Here is a 19808-nt window from a genome sequence, read left to right as displayed (position 1 = left end):
CGGACTCCGGGGGTGTGGGGAGAGTGAGGAGAAGAGAAAGAGGATTCTATGTTTGTAGGCGCTCCCGGAGAATTGAATTGAATTGAAAAGATTTATTGTACAGTTATAGGACAACACATTTCGAGTTGAAAACTTCATCAGGTCCAAGTTTTCAACTCGAAATGTGTTGTCCTATAACTGAACAATAAATCTTTTTTATTTTAAGTCCGTTCCTCAAATGATTAATTATTACAAGTTCCTGGGAGCGCCTACATACATAGCGTTCTCTTTCGCTTCTCCTCACTCTCCCCACACGCCCAGAGTCTGTCCGCTCAATGGAGATTCTACCGGTGGTGGAGCGCGTGGAGAAATCCAAGTCGATATTGCCAGATGCAACTTCCCTAGGAGTCTGGGGTCAAACACTACAGCTGATCCCCGGGACCCTGCTGACACACCAGTTGTTGTGTCAATGCCAACTATGGAGGTGTGCTCATAGTGCAACACAGCCAGGTAAGCAGCACAAAAAAAAGTCTAATACACCTATACATATCTTTTTATTGGAGTAACGGCACATAGAGAGCTTTGTTCTTCCCTTTTTTCTTCTGTATAACTCTCATTTAAGAAAAGAAAACAGCATTTACCTAAAAATACACCACCCAAATTCCACAAATCAAAACTTATTGTACTGCATTTATGCAAGGTATGTCCAGAAATTATCAAACCATTGCTGATTTAACAAAAACGGTTTGGGTGACATGGAATGCGCATGCGCGAACAAAGATAATTTGGCTGCTGTTTGAGTGACATGGAATGTGCATGCGCAAATAATGATGTTTTGCCTGCCTGTCGGGTGACATGGCATGTGCATGCGCGAACAATGATGATTTGGCTGCTGTTTGAGTGACATGGAATGCGCATGCGCAAACAATGATGTTTTGGCTGCTGTACGCTGTATATTCTTCAATAAATGTTACAATTTTTTATATTACATGGCTGAATACTTTCCAGACAGACCTCGTATATCACCATAGGGGGACATTTATCTTGGTATTTAGAGCCTTCGCACATGCGCCTAAGCACTTTTTTGTGCGACTTTTGTGGGTAAGCAAAAAGTTACAAACAGCCTTACCTAAGTAAATTTCCGTTTTCACTTTGCAGTGGTCATGAATTTATGTCTTCAGTTAAATTCAGTTCAGATCTTTCCTTTGTCTGTTCAAGCCAAAGTCTGCTACAAGCAAGTCTCAAATCCTGTTACAGTTGCAAGAACCATCTAACTTGAGACAGATTTGGGTCATGTGTGCAGTAAGCAGGGCCCTCTGCAGTGACTGAGTTTGGAGAATTTCACGCAAAAGATCATCTCCATTCCATGGTGTTAGGACATCGTTCTTCTTGTATCGGGGTTCCAGTTCCAAGAAGAGGGATCTACTAGTCAGAGAAGGAGAATCAATGTACAATAACCCTTCTGCATCCACTAACCTCTTGAAGGAACTAGGTTTGGAGTTAGCCCTGTGTGGTTGAACATGTCCACAAATGTTCTTCAGCATATCCTCTGCATGGTTCTGTGCTGCAAAACCATGAGTAAAGTTCAAGTATCTACACCACAGTATGCCAACCTATGTAGACCCTTCTATTTGGATACTTCATACTATATTCTGTGAAACAAGCACACCAAAAACTTTCCAGTCAGTATATCTGTTTGTAAAGCATCTCTTAAAGGGACAGTGACCAACTCTTCACACATTTGTTTAAAAACTTGTAACCAACAATTCTGTGCTACAGGGACTATATTTTGTTCGGATCTGTACAGAACATTCAAGTTTTTATTGGTTGCAAGTTATACAAGTGTCAGGATTCATATCCTTGCATCTGACAGCTCAAGTATTATCTACTTGACGAAAGGATTGTTGGGCTCACAGGGGATCACAAGGGTTAGCAAAACCACCCTGCCATGTGACGCTACTATCTTTTGCTACCAAGGGACTACCACCTCCAGCTAGCCTGTACTATCCTGTACTGGTGAGACATACCTGCCTAATGGGGACTACAGCTGCCTACTGTGTAAAATGACCTGCCTAATGGGGGGGGGGGCATACCTGGCTAATGGTGAGCCTACCTATCTACTGGGGGGGGGGAGCACTACACCTGTCTACTGGGTAGAATTACCTGAGCTGCTGTAGGAGAAATAGATAATTGGAAACCTATTTCAGGGGACCTACTTACCTGTGCACTTACCGTTTTGGGGACTATGAATTGGTAGACCTTCCAGAGGTGGGTTGTGTGTTGGAAAAAGAAGGAGCCTAAGATGGTTTTGTGGCACATTCTTCAGAAAAGAGTCATGGCTGGAAGAAGTCATCATGGCGGTTTGGAGATAAAAAAGGAAAGAGAATGACTCCAAGAAGACGTCACCTGTGAGTCACTGCAGGAATCTACTGCTATATCATTACTATATTGGGGGATATTAGGCAGGAGAGGGGAACCCAGAATAATATTGGGGGCAAGTCCCAAATTTGCCCTGGGACCCATGGATTCCAATAAGGCCCCTGAACCCTATTGAGTTGACAGTGGATGACATCACAACACTGCTTGTGTCTTATCATGATGTTTTATGTAAGGTGTAGTCTAAAGAATCCGACAGGAGAAAACAGGGTTATTATAAGGTGAACCCCAAGACAGAAAAAACAATCTTCTGGTCATAGGATCTTTGGGACTATGTTGTTATCTTAGATGGGTATTCCGGGCAAAAACATCTTATTGAAAGGATAGGGGATAAGATGTCTGATCGTGGGGGGCCCGCCGCTGGGACCCCCTGCGATCTCCCTGCAGCAGCCCACATTCTATGCGTAGCTGCTTCTGCAGTTTCGGAAACTGCTGGGCTTCCGAGACGGGGACGTGATGTCACGCCATGCCCCCTCCATTCATATCTATGGGAGGGGGCGTAACGGCCCCAACGCCCCCTCCCATAGACATGAATGGAGCGGGCGTGGCGTGACGTCACTTCCCCGTCTCGGAAGCCCGGCGGTTTCCAAAACTGCAGAGGCAGCTATGCATAGAATGCGGGCTGCTGCAGGGAGATCGGGGGGTCCCAGCGGTGGGCTCCCTGCGATCAGACATCTTATCCCCTATCCTTTCGATAGGGAATAAGATGTTTTTGTCTGGAGTACCCCTTTAAATAAGAATAATGATTAGAATCTGACATTGTCCTAACTTTTAACAGGGAGGTTATTGGAAGACCAACCACCATTTATTACTATGGACAGACATGAAAAAACTAAAGAACTGTCTCACTGGATAAACGTTGACCACATCTGTCCTGGACACACATGGAATTCTATGAAGAAAAAAAGGGATACTCAGGAAATCACGGAGGCTGGTTAAAGGGGTACTCCCGTGGAAAACTTTTTTTTAAAAATCAACTGGTGCCAGAAAGTTAAACAGATTTGTAAATTACTTCTATTAAAAAATCTTAATCTTTCCAGTACTTTTTAGGGGCTATATACTACAGAAGAAATGCTTTTATTTTTGGATTTCTCTGATGTCACGACCACAGTGCTCTCTGCTGACCTCTGCTGTCCATTTTTGGAACTGTCCAGAGCAGGAGAAAATCCCCATAGCAAACATATGCTACTCTGGATAGTTCCAAAAATGGACAGCAGAGGTCAGCAGAGAGCACTATGGTCGTGACATCAGAGATATCCAAAATGATGCGTCAGCAATTCGTTTGCTGACGCATCATAAGTATGATTACATAATACTTAGTGATTATGATCATATGCAACTTTAATTCTTTTACTCAAATTAATTTATATCATTTAACCGTATTATACAATATCCTTATAATTTTTTGATTCCATTTTTTAGATAGACAAACCTATAATACTACTGAGTGTTTGTTCGATTCAAATTCTATATGAATATGATACATTGTTTTGTAATGTTCTTTTGGCCGTGTTTTGTTTTCTTTGGCCAACATTTCTTGTTCTAAAAATGCTCTCAAAAACCAATTAAAATCATTTAAACCAGAGAAATCCAAAATGAAAAGCATTTCCACTGTAGTATACAGCCCCTAAAATGTATTGGAAGGATTAAGATTTAATAGAAGTAATTCACAAATCTAAACAATTCTTAAAGAAGAAGAAAGAAGCAGTTGGCAACTCACCAATCCTCGGTTCAGCAAACTTCTTTATTGCACATACTTACAAACTGGGTTGCCCAGGGAGAAGACATGAAGATGGCACAAGGGGGGGTGGGGGTACCACAGAGGGACGACAACGTTGTTTCGCATTACATAGTGCTTCAACTGGCCAGTTGAAGCACTATGTAGTGCGAAACAACGTTGTCGTTCCTCTGTGGTACCCCCCCCCCCCCGCTTGTGCCATCTTCATGTCTTCTCCCTGGGCAACCCAGTTTGTGAGTATGTGCAATAAAGAAGTTTGCTGAACCGAGGACTGGTGAGTTGCCGACTGCTTCTTTCTTCTTCTTTAAGAATTGTTTGGATTTAACTACGCGCCAGTCTGAACACCACACACACCTCATCGCCATACCCGATATTGAGCTATATAGTCCAGAGGATCAGAAGTAAGCTGTGCCGAATTGCTCTGTTCTCCTTCTAATTTACAAATCTGTTTAATTTTCTCGCACCAGTTGATTTAAAAAAAAAAAAAAAAAAGTTTTCCACAGGAGTACTAATTTAACCTGTAACATCCCTGAACATGCACAACACAGCTAACTTGGAGAAGAACAAGGGAAGGACTGAGCTGCCACGACACATAAGCAATGTCCAGGAGTCCCCAATCTGTGTGGGCTCATAGGACCTAGGTTAGTGGTCTCAAACTGTGGCCCTCCAGATGTTGCAAAACTTCAACTCCCAGCATGCCCGGACAGCCAACGGCTGTCCGGGCATGCTGGGAGTTGAAGTTTTGCAACATCTGGAGGGCCACAGTTTGAAACCACTGACCTAGAGGATGGTGTCCAGTGTTGAACTCCTAGTCAAATACGTTCATTTACACACGATAGACAACTTATGAGAGTGGTCTTTTTGACCACCTGTGCACACAGTGAATACTACACACACACACACTTGGTGGAAAACTACCCTGAACAAATAGCACATGGCTACTAAGAACACAACCAGACTATGCACACCTAAACTACACACAAACAGAATGCACCAGCTACATTATACAGACTTAAAGGGGTACTCCGGTGAAAACCTTTTTTCTTTTAAATCAACTGGTGGCAGAAAGATAAACATATTTGTAAATTGCTTCTATTAAAAAAATCTTAATCCTTCCAGTACTTATTAGCTGCTGAATGCTACAGAGGAAATTCCTTTATTTTAGGAACACTGATGACATCACGAGCACAGTTCTCTCTGCTGACATCTCTGTCCATTTTAACAACTGTGCATAGCAGATGTATGCAAAGGGCAGCATGGTGGCTCAGTGGTTAGCACTGCTGCCTTGCAGTGCTGGGGACTTGGGTTCAAATCCCACTAAGGACAACAATAAATAAAGCATTATTATTATAATAACGTAAGCAGAGAGAACTGTGCTCGTGATGTCATCAGAGAGCATTCCAAAAAGAAAAGAATTTCCTCTGTAGTATTCATAAGCTAATAAGTACAGGAAGGATTAAGATTTTTTAATAGAAGTAATTTACAAATCTGTTTAACTTTCTGCCACCAGTTGATTTAAAAGAAAAAAAGGTTCTTTAACATGACCACTCCTTATGGCAAATTGCGTGCAAAATGAGAAGCATTAAAAAGAGTGATTTTAAAATTCATCTATTAACGTAACACTGTTTATAAGATGCCTATAAACAATAACACAATAGCCGTACAGTGCTCGCTGTTTATCCTTGTACTGTTTGCCATTCCTGCAGTCCTTCTGGGAAGGATGTGTGGGTGGCACTGCAGTGTTGCCAAGTGCTGCTGCAATGTTTTTACCCTTTTTGGGCATTTTAAATATGCCTTCATTGAAAGAGCCACAGACATATGGAAAGACATACTATACTGTATGTCTTTCCAGTCTGCCATGTGTCATCAGCAAAGGTCTACTCTGGGCAGGAACTAGTCTTGGCTCAGGTTATCACCAGGAGGTGGAGGCCATTTATTGCAACCCTAGAACACAGAAGCCATTGACCCAGTAGCTGAGACCTTTCTGGACATACACATTGAAGTGGAGTTTTACTGATATCAGGGGCGTCACTAGGTCAAATCATTCGGGGCCCCTTCCCCGAATGCTAAGCCCTGGTTCCCCGAATGTCAGGGCAGTTTGATTTTTTTGAATTCCTACATTCCTGGGGCTCAGGGCCTATGCGCTGCGGCTAAAGCGTCACCGCGGTTTTTCCTGCAGACCAACACCCCCCCTCTCTCATTGGTCTCACCCTGTGGGCGGAGCTCCGGTTGTCAGTGCTCTGGCTTCCGGCTCCATGCAGCGGGAAGCAGCGGGGCCATCCCGGGCAGAGGTAAGAGGCAGGTGGGGCTCAGGGCCAGTGGCGAATCCGGGGGGGGGGGGGGGGGGGGGGGGGGTTGCAACGGGGCAATTTTTTTTCTATATGGCACTGGGTTCAGGTGGCAATGTAAAAACTTAGTGGGCACAGGAAAGGAGACATTTAACCCCTTAAGGACGTTGCCCATTTTCACCTCTAGGACGAAGCCCTTTTTTGCAAATCTGACCACTGTCACTTTTAGAACTCTGGAATGCTTTTACTTATCATTCTGATTCTGAGATTGTTTTTTCGTGACATAATCTACTTTAACAAAGTGTTACATTTTTGTGGTAACTTGCATCCTTTCTTGGTGAAAAATCCCCAAATTTGATGAAAAAATTAAAAATTTGGCATTTTTCTAACTTTGAAGCTCTCTGCTTGTAAGGAAAATGGATATTCCAAATAATTTTTTTTGGGTTCACATATACAATAAGTCCACTTTATGTTTGCATCATAAAATTGACGAGTTTTTACTTTTGGAAGACACCAGAGGTCTTCAAAGTTCAGCAGCAATTTTCCAATATTTCACAAAATTTCACAATTTTTCAGGGACCAGTTCAGGTTTGAAGTGGATTTGAAGGGTCTTCATATTAGAAATACCCCATAAATGACCCCATTATAAAAACTGCACCCCCCAAAGTATTCAAAATGACATTCAGTAAATGTTTTAACCCTTTAGGTGTTTCACAGGAAAAGCAGCAAAGTGAAGGAGAAAATTCAAAATCTTAATTTTTTACACTCGCATGTTCTTGTAGACCCAATTTTTGAATTTTTACAAGGGGTAAAAGGAGAAAATGTATACTTGTATGTGTAATCCCATTTCTCTCGAGTAAGCACATACCTCATATGTCTATGTAAATTGTTCAGCGGGCGCAGTAGAGGGCTCAGAAGCGAAGGAGCGACAAGGGGTTTTAGAGAGTACGTTTTTCTGAAATGGTTTTTGGGGGGCATGTTGCATTTAGGAAGCCCCTATGGTGCCAGAACAGCAAAAAAAAAAAAAAACACATGGCATACCATTTTGGAAACTAGACCCCTTGAGGAACATAACAAGGAATAAAGTGAGCCTTAATACCCCACAGGTGTTTCACGACTTTTGCATATGCTAATGGATGCAGAACGGCATAAGGAACATTGTGCGAAAAAATTCTCAGCTAAATGGCATACTTTTCTGACTGTCCATTAGTCTAGGGATCAGATTGATGCTTTTGTGCTCCCCTTCCGCCACACTGAGTGGTACTGCTTGGCGTCTCTGGGAAATACCCTGGGTCCTTTACGTCTCTGTGACTCTGCCCCTGGGCTGAGTGTTGCTAATTGTCCGATGGTGGAGCCTTTTGTGGGGTGTTAGGTGTTTTTCTTTCCATCTGATCTATCTGCTCCTATTCTCTCTCTCTCTTTTTTTTTTTTTTGTGTTGGTTGGTTTGTGTGTTTTGTCTGAGGTGTGTATGGGTGTATGTGTGTGGGAGAGGTTCTTTTAAGACCATGTTATTCATTGCCTTAATTGTACCGTTATTTATGTTCTTATTGTTCGTGGCACCATGGGTACTGCTTTACCCACTTGCCTTTGCATGCAACTATTGGTACTTTCTGTTATTACTACTATTGTATAAAATTATTTGAAAACAAAGTTACAAAAAAAGTAATTGTGGAGTTTGCCCTGGGGTTATTTATAAGGTTTGAGTTTTAATACATTTTAGTGTCTGGTCTGGAACCTGAATTTATTTTGGAGTCTTGTCTGAGGTTTGGATCTAGTGTGACGTCTGTTGTCTGTATCTATTTATTAGGTTACAAACAGACAATAATAAGACATATAAGGGGCATACATCGATGGCAGCCGCTGCTGTAATATATCAATGTTCTCTCATTAAAGCACCAAAAGAAATTCCACACATCCTTCCATCTGCTCTATAGCCAGCCCGGGTGTTATGCTCAAGTCCTGAATAATCTTTCAGATAACCTCAAAAATGTTCTACGACACAACATTCATAAGTAAGGCCAAAAAAGTGTTGGGATGCAATGAACTATATATTTTTTGATTATGGTGAATATGAAAGGTCATTCTTGAAGTATTTCTCGAATGCAGGGAATGAAGTAGCCATAGAGAGGTGCACCAGGTTATACAAATATTCTCTAATATATTTGACCTTCCCTGTGTACATGTAACTGTACCTAATCAGTGGCTTTATTTTAAATCCAAATCGTATTAACTTGTTGTTGTTTTAGTACTTATTTTTAAAGGGTTACTCCGCTCCCCAGCGTCCGCAAAATTCCACCTCACACCGGAACATTGAGTCCCTGGACGCTGTGCTTCCGTATTCACGCCCGCCCCCTCGATACCTCATGCCCCGTCATATGACGTCACGTCCTGCCCCCTCAATCCAAGTCTATGGGAGGGGGAGTGACGGCCGTCGCGCCCCTTCCCATAGGCCTTCATTGATGGGGCAGGCCGTGACGTCACGAGGGGGCGGGCCTGAACACAGAAGCCCCGCACACAGCGTCCAGGAACTCAATGTTCCAGTGTGAGGTGGAATTTTGCGGACGCTGGGGAGTGGAGTAACCCCTTAAGCTTTTCTTGTAGTCTTTTTTTTGTTATATTATAGCAGTAGACATGTTGTTTAATTGCTGTTGAAGCTCATTGGTTACAAGGACAGAAGGGTCATGGTTTTTGGCACGGTTGCCTGCACACTATTGTCCCACTGAGATGCAATTTGTCTATTGGTGAGGCACAATTGCTTGCACAATGCACGTCGATTCTTTTGTTTGTAGAGGTTGTTTTGAGACACAGGAATGTTTAGGTTGATATTATTTTATTTGTGATACTATTCTTGAGTCAGCTGTATGCTTAAGTCCCAAAAGGCAAATGTTTTTGAGATTTTGCTTGAAACAGCACACCTGGCATTTACAATGCGAGCATGGTTAAAGTCCATTCTTTTTAGCAATGCTTACCTGCACACTAACAGGTTCCTTAAAAGGTAATTCCAAGAATACAACAGATACAAAAACAGTGTTATGTTGTTTATTGGGTTATTCAGACTTTGTGTATAGATGGCTTGTCCTCTGGTACACCTGCTGATCAGCTGTTTAGACGGTGCTATGGCGTGAGCACCATAATCTCTTCAAAGAAGGACTTGAGGATATTTTTTTTTGCCTATATCATGTACCCTCATTATCACTAGTACAGCGCCCTTGTTTTATTCCACCATAGCTGCATCCATGTGTTTCATTACTCTTACTTGGTCATGTGATCACCAGTCTGACTGTCCAAATCCTCCAGTGCTTAATGCTTTAGAGCAGGATGTCAGTATAGGATCTGACTTCCTATAAACTACAAGATGACATCATCACCTTCCAGATGCCCTCCCTTACCATCTCCATCTGCTACCTCTATGGGATCAGGATATTTAGTAAATATCAATTTATCAAGCACCCTGTTCAAGCATTGCATTTTTTGCAAAATGTTTTACTTTTTTGCTGTTTTCCCTAAAATTGGGGAAAAAAAGCACAAATCACAGTAAAAATATCTAATTTTTATCACATTTTTTTTAAATTGCAGCAGAAACTGCCAAAATGTAGTAAAAACATGCAAAAATGTTATAAAAATTCAATCAGTTGTGATTATAGGTCAAATCACTTTTGCCTCAAAGCAACATTTCTCTAAAAAATGCACTTTTAATACAAAAATGTATCTAAGCTGCATGACATTTAAATTGACCCCATCCCATTTTTGAGTCTAATGAATTTACCTAGTGTAACCTTCAGCACTAGCAGCTTAAAGCGGTACTCTATTGGAAAACATTTTTTTTTTAAATCAGCTGGTGTCAGAAAGTTAAACAGATTTGGAATTTCTTTTCTGTCTGACCACAGTGCTCTCTGCTTACACCTCTGTCCATTTTAGGAACTGTCCAGAGTAGGAGCAAATCAGCATAGCAAACCTCTCCTGCTCTGGACAATTCCTAAAATAGACAGAAGTGTCAGCAGAGAGCACTGTGATCAGACAGAAAGGAAATTGAAAAAGAAAAGAACTTCCTGTGAAGCATAGAGCAGGTGATAAGTACTGGAAGGATTAAGATTTTTACATAGAAGTAATTTACAAATCTGTTAAACTTTCCGGCACCAGTTGATTTAAAAAAAAAAAAGTTTTCCATGGGAGTACCCCTTTACCTTATGCCCTATCCACAAGACAGGGGGATGAGTAGCTAATCCTGGGGGGGTTGTCCGACCATTGGAACCCCCCGCGATCTCCAGAACAGAGCCCGGCTCTCAGTGAGGAGCAAGTGCTGCAGACAGCACGCGCTCCATTCATTTCTATGAGAGTGGTAAAATGACCCGAGTGCAGCATCATAGTAATAAATGGAGTGTGTGTTGTCTAATCGACACGCCCTCCTCACTGAAAGAGCTGGGGTCCCGTCCCAGAGATCACGGCGGAACCCAACCGCAACACCCACTCGCAACTCCCCCCCCCCCCCCCCCCCCCGCAATCAGCTACTTTTCCCCTCTCTTGTGAATAGGGGATAAGTTCATTTTTGCTGGAGTTCTCCTTTAATTAGATGACCAGCTGGAGTGATCAAACACCAGATCCTCAGCCAGAGGATTCATGTAGGCTGCATTAAAGGGGTACTCCGGTGAAAACCTTTTTTCTTTTAAATCAACTGGTGGCAGAAAGTTAAACATATTTGTAAATTACTTCTATTAAAAAAATCTTAATCCTTCCAGTACTTATTAGCTGCTGCATGCTACAGAGGAAATTCCTTTCTTTTTGGAACACTGATGACATCACGAGCACAGTTCTCTCTGCTGACATCTTGGTCCATTTTAGCAACCATGCATAGCAGATGCATAGCAGATGTATGCTAAGGGCAGCATGGTGGCTCAGTGGTTAGCATTGCTGCCTTGCAGTGCTGGGGACTTGGTTCAAATCCCACTAAGTACAACAATAAATAAAGCGTTATTATTATTATTATTATTATTATAACATCAGCAGAGAGAACTGTGCTCGTGATGTCATCAGAGAGCATTCCAGAAGAAAAGAATTTCCTCTGTAGTATTCAGCAGCTAAGAAGTACAGGAAGGATTAAGATTTTTTAATAGAAGTCATTTACAAATATGTTTAACTTTCTGCCACCAGTTGATTTAAAAGAAAAAAGGTTTTCACCGGAGTACCCCTTTAAAGAACCACATGACTGTGCGTTTGCTAACCTATCGTTTGCATGCCACATCAGCTAGCACAGGTAAAAAGAAAGCATACACAAGAACCTTAGGTGTGGTTACAAACGGAAATCGCTGTAGCATGATGTCTCCCAACCAGGATGCCTCCTGCTGTTGCAAAACTACAATTCCCAGCATGCCCGGACAGCCAAAGGCTGTCCGGGCATGCTGGGAGTTGTAGTTTTGCAACAGCTGGAGGCACTATGGTTGAGAAACACTGCTGAAGATAGTGTTTCTATTGGTAGTAGTTATTACTATGCATGGCCTGACCTATCTACCCTGTAAACCGAGCTGGGTACTCCCTTCTGGCAGTCATTTTGGCTCTTCGAGACTGCGAACTGTTAAATCTATCAATGCTTTTAGTGCATTGAAGTAAAAGAAAAAACCTGCACAAAGACAGATGGATAAGAACTACTAATAGTTTACCTTAGGACAGTGGTCTTCAAACTGTGGCCCTCCAGATGTTACAAAACTACAATTCCCAGCATGCCAGGACAGCCGTTGGCTGTCCAGGCATGCTGGGAGTTGTAGTTTTGCAACATCTGGAGGGCCACAGTTTGAAGACCACTGCCTTAGGACATAAAACCTTTTGTGTAAATCAGCTTTACTTTGAGGCCGCGTCTTGCTTGGATTACTACAATAAAACAAATTTAGCCGGGAATATACAACAGTCGGACTGCGACCTGCAGGGTTTCCCCATTGAAGTTTAGCAAGAACTTTCCCGGTTCTGTACACTCACTGTATTGTAATCCAGGTCATTCCTTTTTGATAATATGAAAGGCTAGAAACTGTATACGGGAATATTTGTAGATGTGGGAATGGGGTTAGGCAACATATCAAAGCTACAATGTGAGTCACAGACACAGGACAGTATTCATTCATAATTTGTCAGAGTTGAGCAGCAATATGTACAGTACATGTTCAGACACAATTGTCCCTGGTTACTGAGCACAAGAATGAATCAATCCTGCCTATGGTAAATAGGTACATAACGTCCTAACAAAACACTACAAACTATTTCTATACATGTGTTTAGGAGGGAAGGGTAGAGGCTAAAAGGGCACCCCTCAGCAGTCCCTATACTCTGCTTGAAGGGGATTATCCGGTTCATAAAAACGTAACCCCCATCCGACCGCTGGGACTCCCTCCGATCTCCAGAATAGTGTCCCATTCATCTGGATAAGCGCTCCAGCCTAAATCTTTCAAGATGAACTGGTCTCTGCAGTGACGGCCTGCTTAGCCAATCACCAACCACAGTCATTTCCAGCGTCAACCGGTGATTGGCTAAGCAGGCCGTCCCTGCAGAGACAGATGATATCAGGGGAGGAAAGGGTCAGGCGTGTGTTGGTTTCAACTGCTTTACACTATTGTTCTATGATATGCTGTCTGGAAGTGGATTACCCATCCTCTCTGTCTTGCAGTGGCTTACCCCTCTTCTCTATCTGGCAGTGGCTTACCCTTCCTCTCTGTCTTGCAGTGGCTTACCCCTCCTCTCTGTCTGGCAGTGGCTTACCACTCCTCTCTTTCTGGCAGTGGTTTACCCCACCTGTCTGGCAGTGGCTTATCCCTCCCCTCTGTCTGGCAGTGGTTTACCCCACCTCTCTGTCTGGCAGTGGCTTACCCCTCCCCTCTGTCTGGCAGTGGCTTACCCCTCCTCTCTGTGTGGCAGTGGCTTACCCCACCTCTCTGACTGGCAGTGGCTTACTTCTCCTCTCTGTCTGGCAGTGGCTTATTCCTCCTTGCTGTCTGGTATTAGCTTACCGCTCCTCTCTGTCTGGCAGTGGTTTACACCACCTCTCTGTCTGGCAGTGGCTCACCCCTCCTCTTTGTTTGGCGATGGCTTACCCCAACTCTCTGTCTGGCAGTGGCTTATCCCTCCTCTCTGTCTCGCAGTAGCTTTCTCCTCCTCTCTCTCTCTGGCAGTGGCTTATCCCTCCTCTCTATCTGGCAGTGGCTTAACCCTCCTTTCTTTCTGGCAGTGGCTTACCCCCTCTTGTTTGTCATGTGTGAATGCCCTCACATATTCACAGTTTTTAACACCTCCTATCAGCTTGGTCAGAACGGCTCTGATAATAGGCAAGTAGTCGAAGCAACCATCTTTTTTCTCTCAGTCCAATGATGCACCCCCTCGCAAAGTCTGCCAACTGGGCAAAAAGTCTTTAAATGTGTTGTAGAGTCATGTCTAACAGTCTAGCAGTCAAGTCACTACCAAAAAGTAGCCTCTGAGAACCTTTTTATGGGGCAGCGAGCGAAGCACTTTTCATGCTCTTGTAGCAAGACCCAGTGTCTAATGAGGCCACACCTATAATCATTTACATATCTGCCTGAGACATAACTGCATGCTGAGTTTTGCAGCCATCCGACATTTCTATCTGGGTGCATTATTTTTTTCCATCAGTGATAGTATACGTACGTTGTAAGTAGACATAAATTATTAGTTTGAACAAATCTATTTTCAAACATTTGGCTATCGGCAGATAAACTGAGTTGAAAACTGTTCTTATCAATAGACATTGGTCCTAATTTAAGAACTACATCTACCGTTTGTAACAGAACAAGAAAGTTACAGCCACACAAGTCATTTTAGTAGTTATTAATTACCATTAATTTTCTGTGAAAATCATTTCTGGTCTCCATTCCACGAGAATATCTGCTTGCTTTCCAACCCCAAATCACCTATTTGTTCCATGATATCTGAATGTAAGAATTACAGCTATATCAGATATATAATCTATCTATGAAATGTTTGTTCTATATTCATGTCTGGTTTTAGAATAAATTCACAGGCAGTAGATTTCTTTTAGAAATTTCTGTGACTATCCCATTCATTTAAATAGGGCTTGCAGAAATCTGTGCACCTTCCACTGAGGCAACTCCATTTCCATCAATGATGTTGATAGTCTGGAACGACATGTGTCCAACCCCATTCTTATATACTATATTATATGTAATATTTTATACAAATTAAAGGGTTATTCTGGTGAAAAACGATTTTATTCATATCAACTGGCTCGAGAAAGTTAAACAGATTTGTAAATTACTTCTATTAAAAAAATCTTGATTAAAGGGGTACTCCGCCCCTAGACATCTTATCCCCTATCCAAAGGATAGGGGATAAGATGTCAGATCGCCGGGGTCCCGCTGCTGGGGACCCCGGGGATCGCTGCTGCAGCACCCCGCTATCATTACTGCGCAGAGCGAGATCGCTCTGCACGTAATGACGGGCAATACAGGGGCCGGAGCATCGTTACGTCACGGCTCCACCCCTCGTGACGTCATGGCCCGCCCCCGTCAATACAAGTCTATAGGAGGGGGCGTAGCGGTCATCACGCCCCCTGCCATAGACTTGCATTAAGGGGACGGGCCGTGATGTCATGAGGGGCGGAGCCATGATGTCACGCTGCTCCGGCCCCTGTATCGCCCGTCATTACGCACAGAGCGAACTTGCTCTGTGCAGTAATGATGGCGGGGTGGGTGCCGCAGTGGCGATCCCCGGGGTCCCCAGCAGTGGGACCGCGGCGATCTAACATCTTATCCCCTATCCCTTGGATAGGGGATAAGATGCCAGGGGCGGAGTACCCCTTTAACTTATCAGCTGCTGAAGTTTAGTTGTTCTTTTGAGTCTGACCACATTGCTCTCTGCTGACACCTCTGTCTGTGTCAGGAACTGTCCAGAGTAAGAGCAAATCCCCATAGAAAACCTCTCCTGCTCTGGACAGTTCCTGAGACAGACAGATGTGTCAGCAGAAAGCACTGTGGTCAGACAGAAAAGAACAACTTAACTTCAGCCGCTGATAAGTACTCGTAGGGTTAAGATTTTTTAATAGAAGTAATTTACAAATCTGTTTAACTTTCTGAAGCCAGTTGATGTGAAAAAATAGTGTTTCACCAGAATACCCCTTTCAACACATCAAATACAGATCACCTGACCAATACATTTACATGTGTCAAGTGTGTACAGCTAGCCACTATGATAGCATGCTGCTTGTAGTCTTGCACTGCAGAAACCAATTAAAGATTTTCTTGTACTATAATAATTATAATGGAAAATATAGATTTTATTAACAACAGGAGGCGAGTGATATAGTGCATTTCTTTCTCTTTACTGAAACTCCCAGCAGCGAAATGGTTAATACAATGCAGGAGAAAAAACTTAAAGGTGCAACCAAACATGTATAAATATGGACCACTAATCAAGACAGGTCCTAGTCCACAAAGGTCTGTGAGTGAGGAATACTTCCTTCTTTCTCTGTATGACATCAAAGGAGAGTGAAAACCCCACGTCACAGCGGGTTGGGCCCGGCCCCTAACAACGGCCGGGACCCGTGGCTAATAGCGCGTGGTACAGCTCGCTATTTACCCTTTAGACGCGGCATTCAAAGTTGAACGCCGCATCTAAAGTGAAAGTAAATAATTGCCGGTTAGCTCAGGGGGCTGTTCAGGATGTCCGTGGCGAAATCGCGGCATCACGAACAGCTGTGAGACAGAGGGTACCTTACCTTGCCTCCTGGTGTACAATCGCCGAATGACTGCTCAGTGCCTGAGATCCAGGCATGAGCAGTCAAGCAGCAGAATCATTGATCAATGGTTTCCTATGCGAAACCATTGATCAATGTAAAAGATCAGTGTGTGCAGTGTTATAGCCCCCTATGGGAGCCATAACATTGCAAAAAAAAAAGGGAATAAAGATCATTTAACCCCTTCCCTAATAAAAGTTTGAATCACACCCCTTTTCCCTTTTAAAAAAAACCCAGTGTAAATAAAAATAAACATATGTTGTATTGCCGCATGTGGAAATGTCCGAATTATAAAAATATATAGTTAATTAAACCGCACGCTCAATGTCGTAAGCGCAAAAAATTCCAAAGTCCAAAATAGTGTATTTTTGGTCACTTTTTATATCATGAAAAAATGAATAAAAAGCTATCAATAAGTCCTATCAATACAAAAATTGTACCGCAGATTACGGCGCAAAAAATGAGCCCTCATAGCGCCACATTCGTGGAAAAATAAAAAAGTTATAGGGGTCAGAAGATGACATTTTTAAACGTATACATTTTCCTGCATGTAGTTCTGATTTTTTCCAGAAGCACGACAAAATCAAACCTATATAAGTAGGGTATCATTTTAATCATATGGACCTACAGAATAAAGAGAAGGTTAATATTTTTTAATAGTATAGAAGTAATTTACAAATCTGTTTAATTTTCTGGAGCCAGTTGATTTTAAATTTTTTTTCCCCACCGGAGTTCCCCTTTAAGTCCTAAATATAACAGGGAAGAAGAACTCTGAATAATCTGGGGAGAAGAAACATGTTGATGAAGAATCCCAAGAGGCGGTTCCTGTAGATGATGATTTGACGGGGAAGGAACTTCTGTGGAAGAATCCATGAGGACGACTTCAGGAAAGTAACTTTAGAAAGCTGAAAAACAGAGAACATGTGTATAATAAAGGGATGGTAAATATAGGGAGGGAAATTACTCGCCTCCTGTCGTTAATAAAATCTATATTTTCTGTTATAATTACTAGCAAAATCTTCAATTTTATTTCCGACTGGAGGCTTATAATATAGTGCAAGTTTAAAGCTTTACAATTCTAGGATGATAAACTATAAGATTTACAAAGAAACATGAGGTTCTGGTCTAGAGTAAAAGGATTTAAATGTTGATTCTGATGACCAATCAGCTGCTTTAAGGACATCAGAAAGAGAGCCTCCTGTTTGGACAGTTTTAGTGGACATAGCGCTTCTTATAGAGTGAGCACCAAATTGTGAAATATCAATACCTGCTAGAGACATAGCTTGTCTAACCCATATGGCTGGAGTAGGAGAAGATACTGGAAGGTTGGGTTTGCAGTAGGAAATGAGGAGTTGGGAAGAATTAGAGGATCTGAGAGACATAGTCTTGGATTCGTAGGATTTAACACATCTAACGACACATAACTTGTTGTAAAAAGGCTGGATAGAAGACGGAGTGAATATTAGTTATAGTTCGACAAGAAATGGTAAAGTGAACTCCTTGAGGAGAAAAAGATCTAGGAGAGATGTCAAGAGCCCTAACATCTGATACTCTTTTAATGGATATCAACCATAAAAGGACTGTTAATTTATAAGATAGGAGTTTTAAAGATAGGAGATCGTTATCCTCCCAAGAGGAAAAAAGATTGAGAAGAAGGGATACGTCCCAAGTAGAACGATATTTAGAAGGAGGAGGTCTTCTGAACTGAATACCTCTAAGGAGTCACCAAATGAATAGGTGTCTACCAATTGGAACTGAATCAGCAAAATCATGTTCAGAAGAAATGGCGGATCTGTACAAATTAATGGTCCTATAAGCTTTACCGGAGTCAAAAGCTTTGGACAAATAATTTAGGATATGTGTGATCGATGTACGACTGGGATCCAGATGTCTTTGAGAGCACCAATGAACCCAAAGTCGCCAGGCCGATCTGTAAGGTTTCCTGGTGCCCAGAACCCAGGCTTTGGAAAGGATTTTGTAGTGAGCCACGGGGGTGTGATGTGAGGTGTAGGGGCAGATGGTGTTGCCCAGGAGTAGATGGTGTTAACCCCTTAGTGTTCGTGATGCCAGGCTGTGGTTTGCATATGTAACCACCCGAAGGTAATCCTGTTACTTCTAGGTTAGGTTATTTACAAGTAACTGGTTGCCCTATGGGCTCGAAATTTTCCCCCTCCCTAGCCAATTTGTATATGGCATATTGGGAGGAGGTCGTCCTGCTCTCCCCTGCCAACCCATTTTTCCATCTTGTGGGTTGGTATGGGAGATACATTGACGACCTCCTCCTGATTTGGAGGGGTACACAGCCACAAGGAGTTGATTTTTCTAATTTTCTTAACAATAATGATTTATCTCTCATCTTTACTTGTAACATTTCATTTGACCAAATAGATTTTTTGGACATCACTCTAATAGGAGATCATGAATCTCAGAGTATACATACTAAGATGTTCTGCAAATCTTGTGCTGGTAATAGTCTTCTCCATTCATCTAGTTGCCACCCAGAACACGTCACTCGCAATTTGCCCATAGGAGAATTTGTCAGGGCCAGACGTGCCTCATCAGATCATCATACATACACTCACACCTGTCTTGACATTAAAAAACGTCTTCGAGCCAGAGGTTATAAACCACAAGTCATAAATAGGGCTGAGAATATAGTTAATTCTAAACCTACTGGCCACTATTTACAGGACAAACAGAATGTCACATCCAATATACAGGTTTTACCCACATTTACCACACCATTTTCTGAACAATTTCATGAAATTAAGAAAATAATTTACAAACATTTACCACTTCTTCACTTTGACAAAACCATGTCTAATATTATTCAAGACGGCATCCGAGTAATACCCCGCAGGGCACGATCACTGTCTGTCCCCCAGTGAGTTTAGCTCCTCACCTAAACAGGACACTTGGTTAACTTGTAAAGGGAGCTATAAATGTAGCCATTCTAGATGTTCTATATGCCAGTATATGACCAATCAAACTACATTTCATTCATGTACTACTGGACAGATACACAATATAAAAAGTTTTATTAACTGTCAAACGCATCATGTAGTTTATAGTATTACCTGCCTACGGTGCAATCTACAATATGTGGGCTGCACTAGCAGGAAACTTAAGGTTAGAATTCAAGAACATCCCCATATACCCGACAGTAGCAAGATTACAAATAGATCCATGTCAGGTTTTACGAAACACATCATTGAAAAACATGCAGGTACTATTCCCCAAATTACTGTGACTGGCTTAGAGAGGGTACGAACACCATCACGGGGTGGTGACTGGAGTAGGGCCGTGTTCAGACGGGAAGCGTATTGGATTTTGGTTTTGGATACTCGCTTCCCGTATGGACTCAATTTCAGACACGACCTGAGCTATATCTATTAGAGGTTTCTAAGTATACTTTCTCTTGTTTTGTATAATGACTCTCCAGTACATACCATCTGTCAAGTATTATCCATGTCTTATTTTACCTCTTGCCATGTGTTCACCTGATTTCAGAGGGTGACGTCACTAGTTGAAATAGTATATAAGGTATATCTGTTGTCTCTAGCATTGACCATGATTAAGACTTGTTAACAAGTCGAAACGCGTTGGTGCGTTTCGTTTGTG

General features: G+C 42.3%; 1 long non-coding RNA gene across 1 annotated transcript; it reads right to left on the bottom strand.

The window, feature by feature from the left end:
* Positions 1 to 487: 487 nt before the first annotated feature.
* LOC130360834 (uncharacterized) lies at positions 488 to 9742 on the bottom strand. Its single transcript, XR_008890817.1, has 3 exons — positions 9699 to 9742; positions 2212 to 2318; positions 488 to 1401 (listed from the first exon to the last, which is right to left on the bottom strand). It is a non-coding gene; the product is annotated as an uncharacterized LOC130360834 (long non-coding RNA).
* Between the last annotated feature and the right edge of the window lie 10066 nt (positions 9743 to 19808).

The sequence above is a fragment of the Hyla sarda genome, chromosome 3 (genome assembly GCF_029499605.1).
Source record: "Hyla sarda isolate aHylSar1 chromosome 3, aHylSar1.hap1, whole genome shotgun sequence".
Classification (NCBI taxonomy): Eukaryota; Metazoa; Chordata; class Amphibia; order Anura; family Hylidae; genus Hyla; species Hyla sarda.
This window is presented reverse-complemented; position numbering and strand designations above follow the sequence as displayed.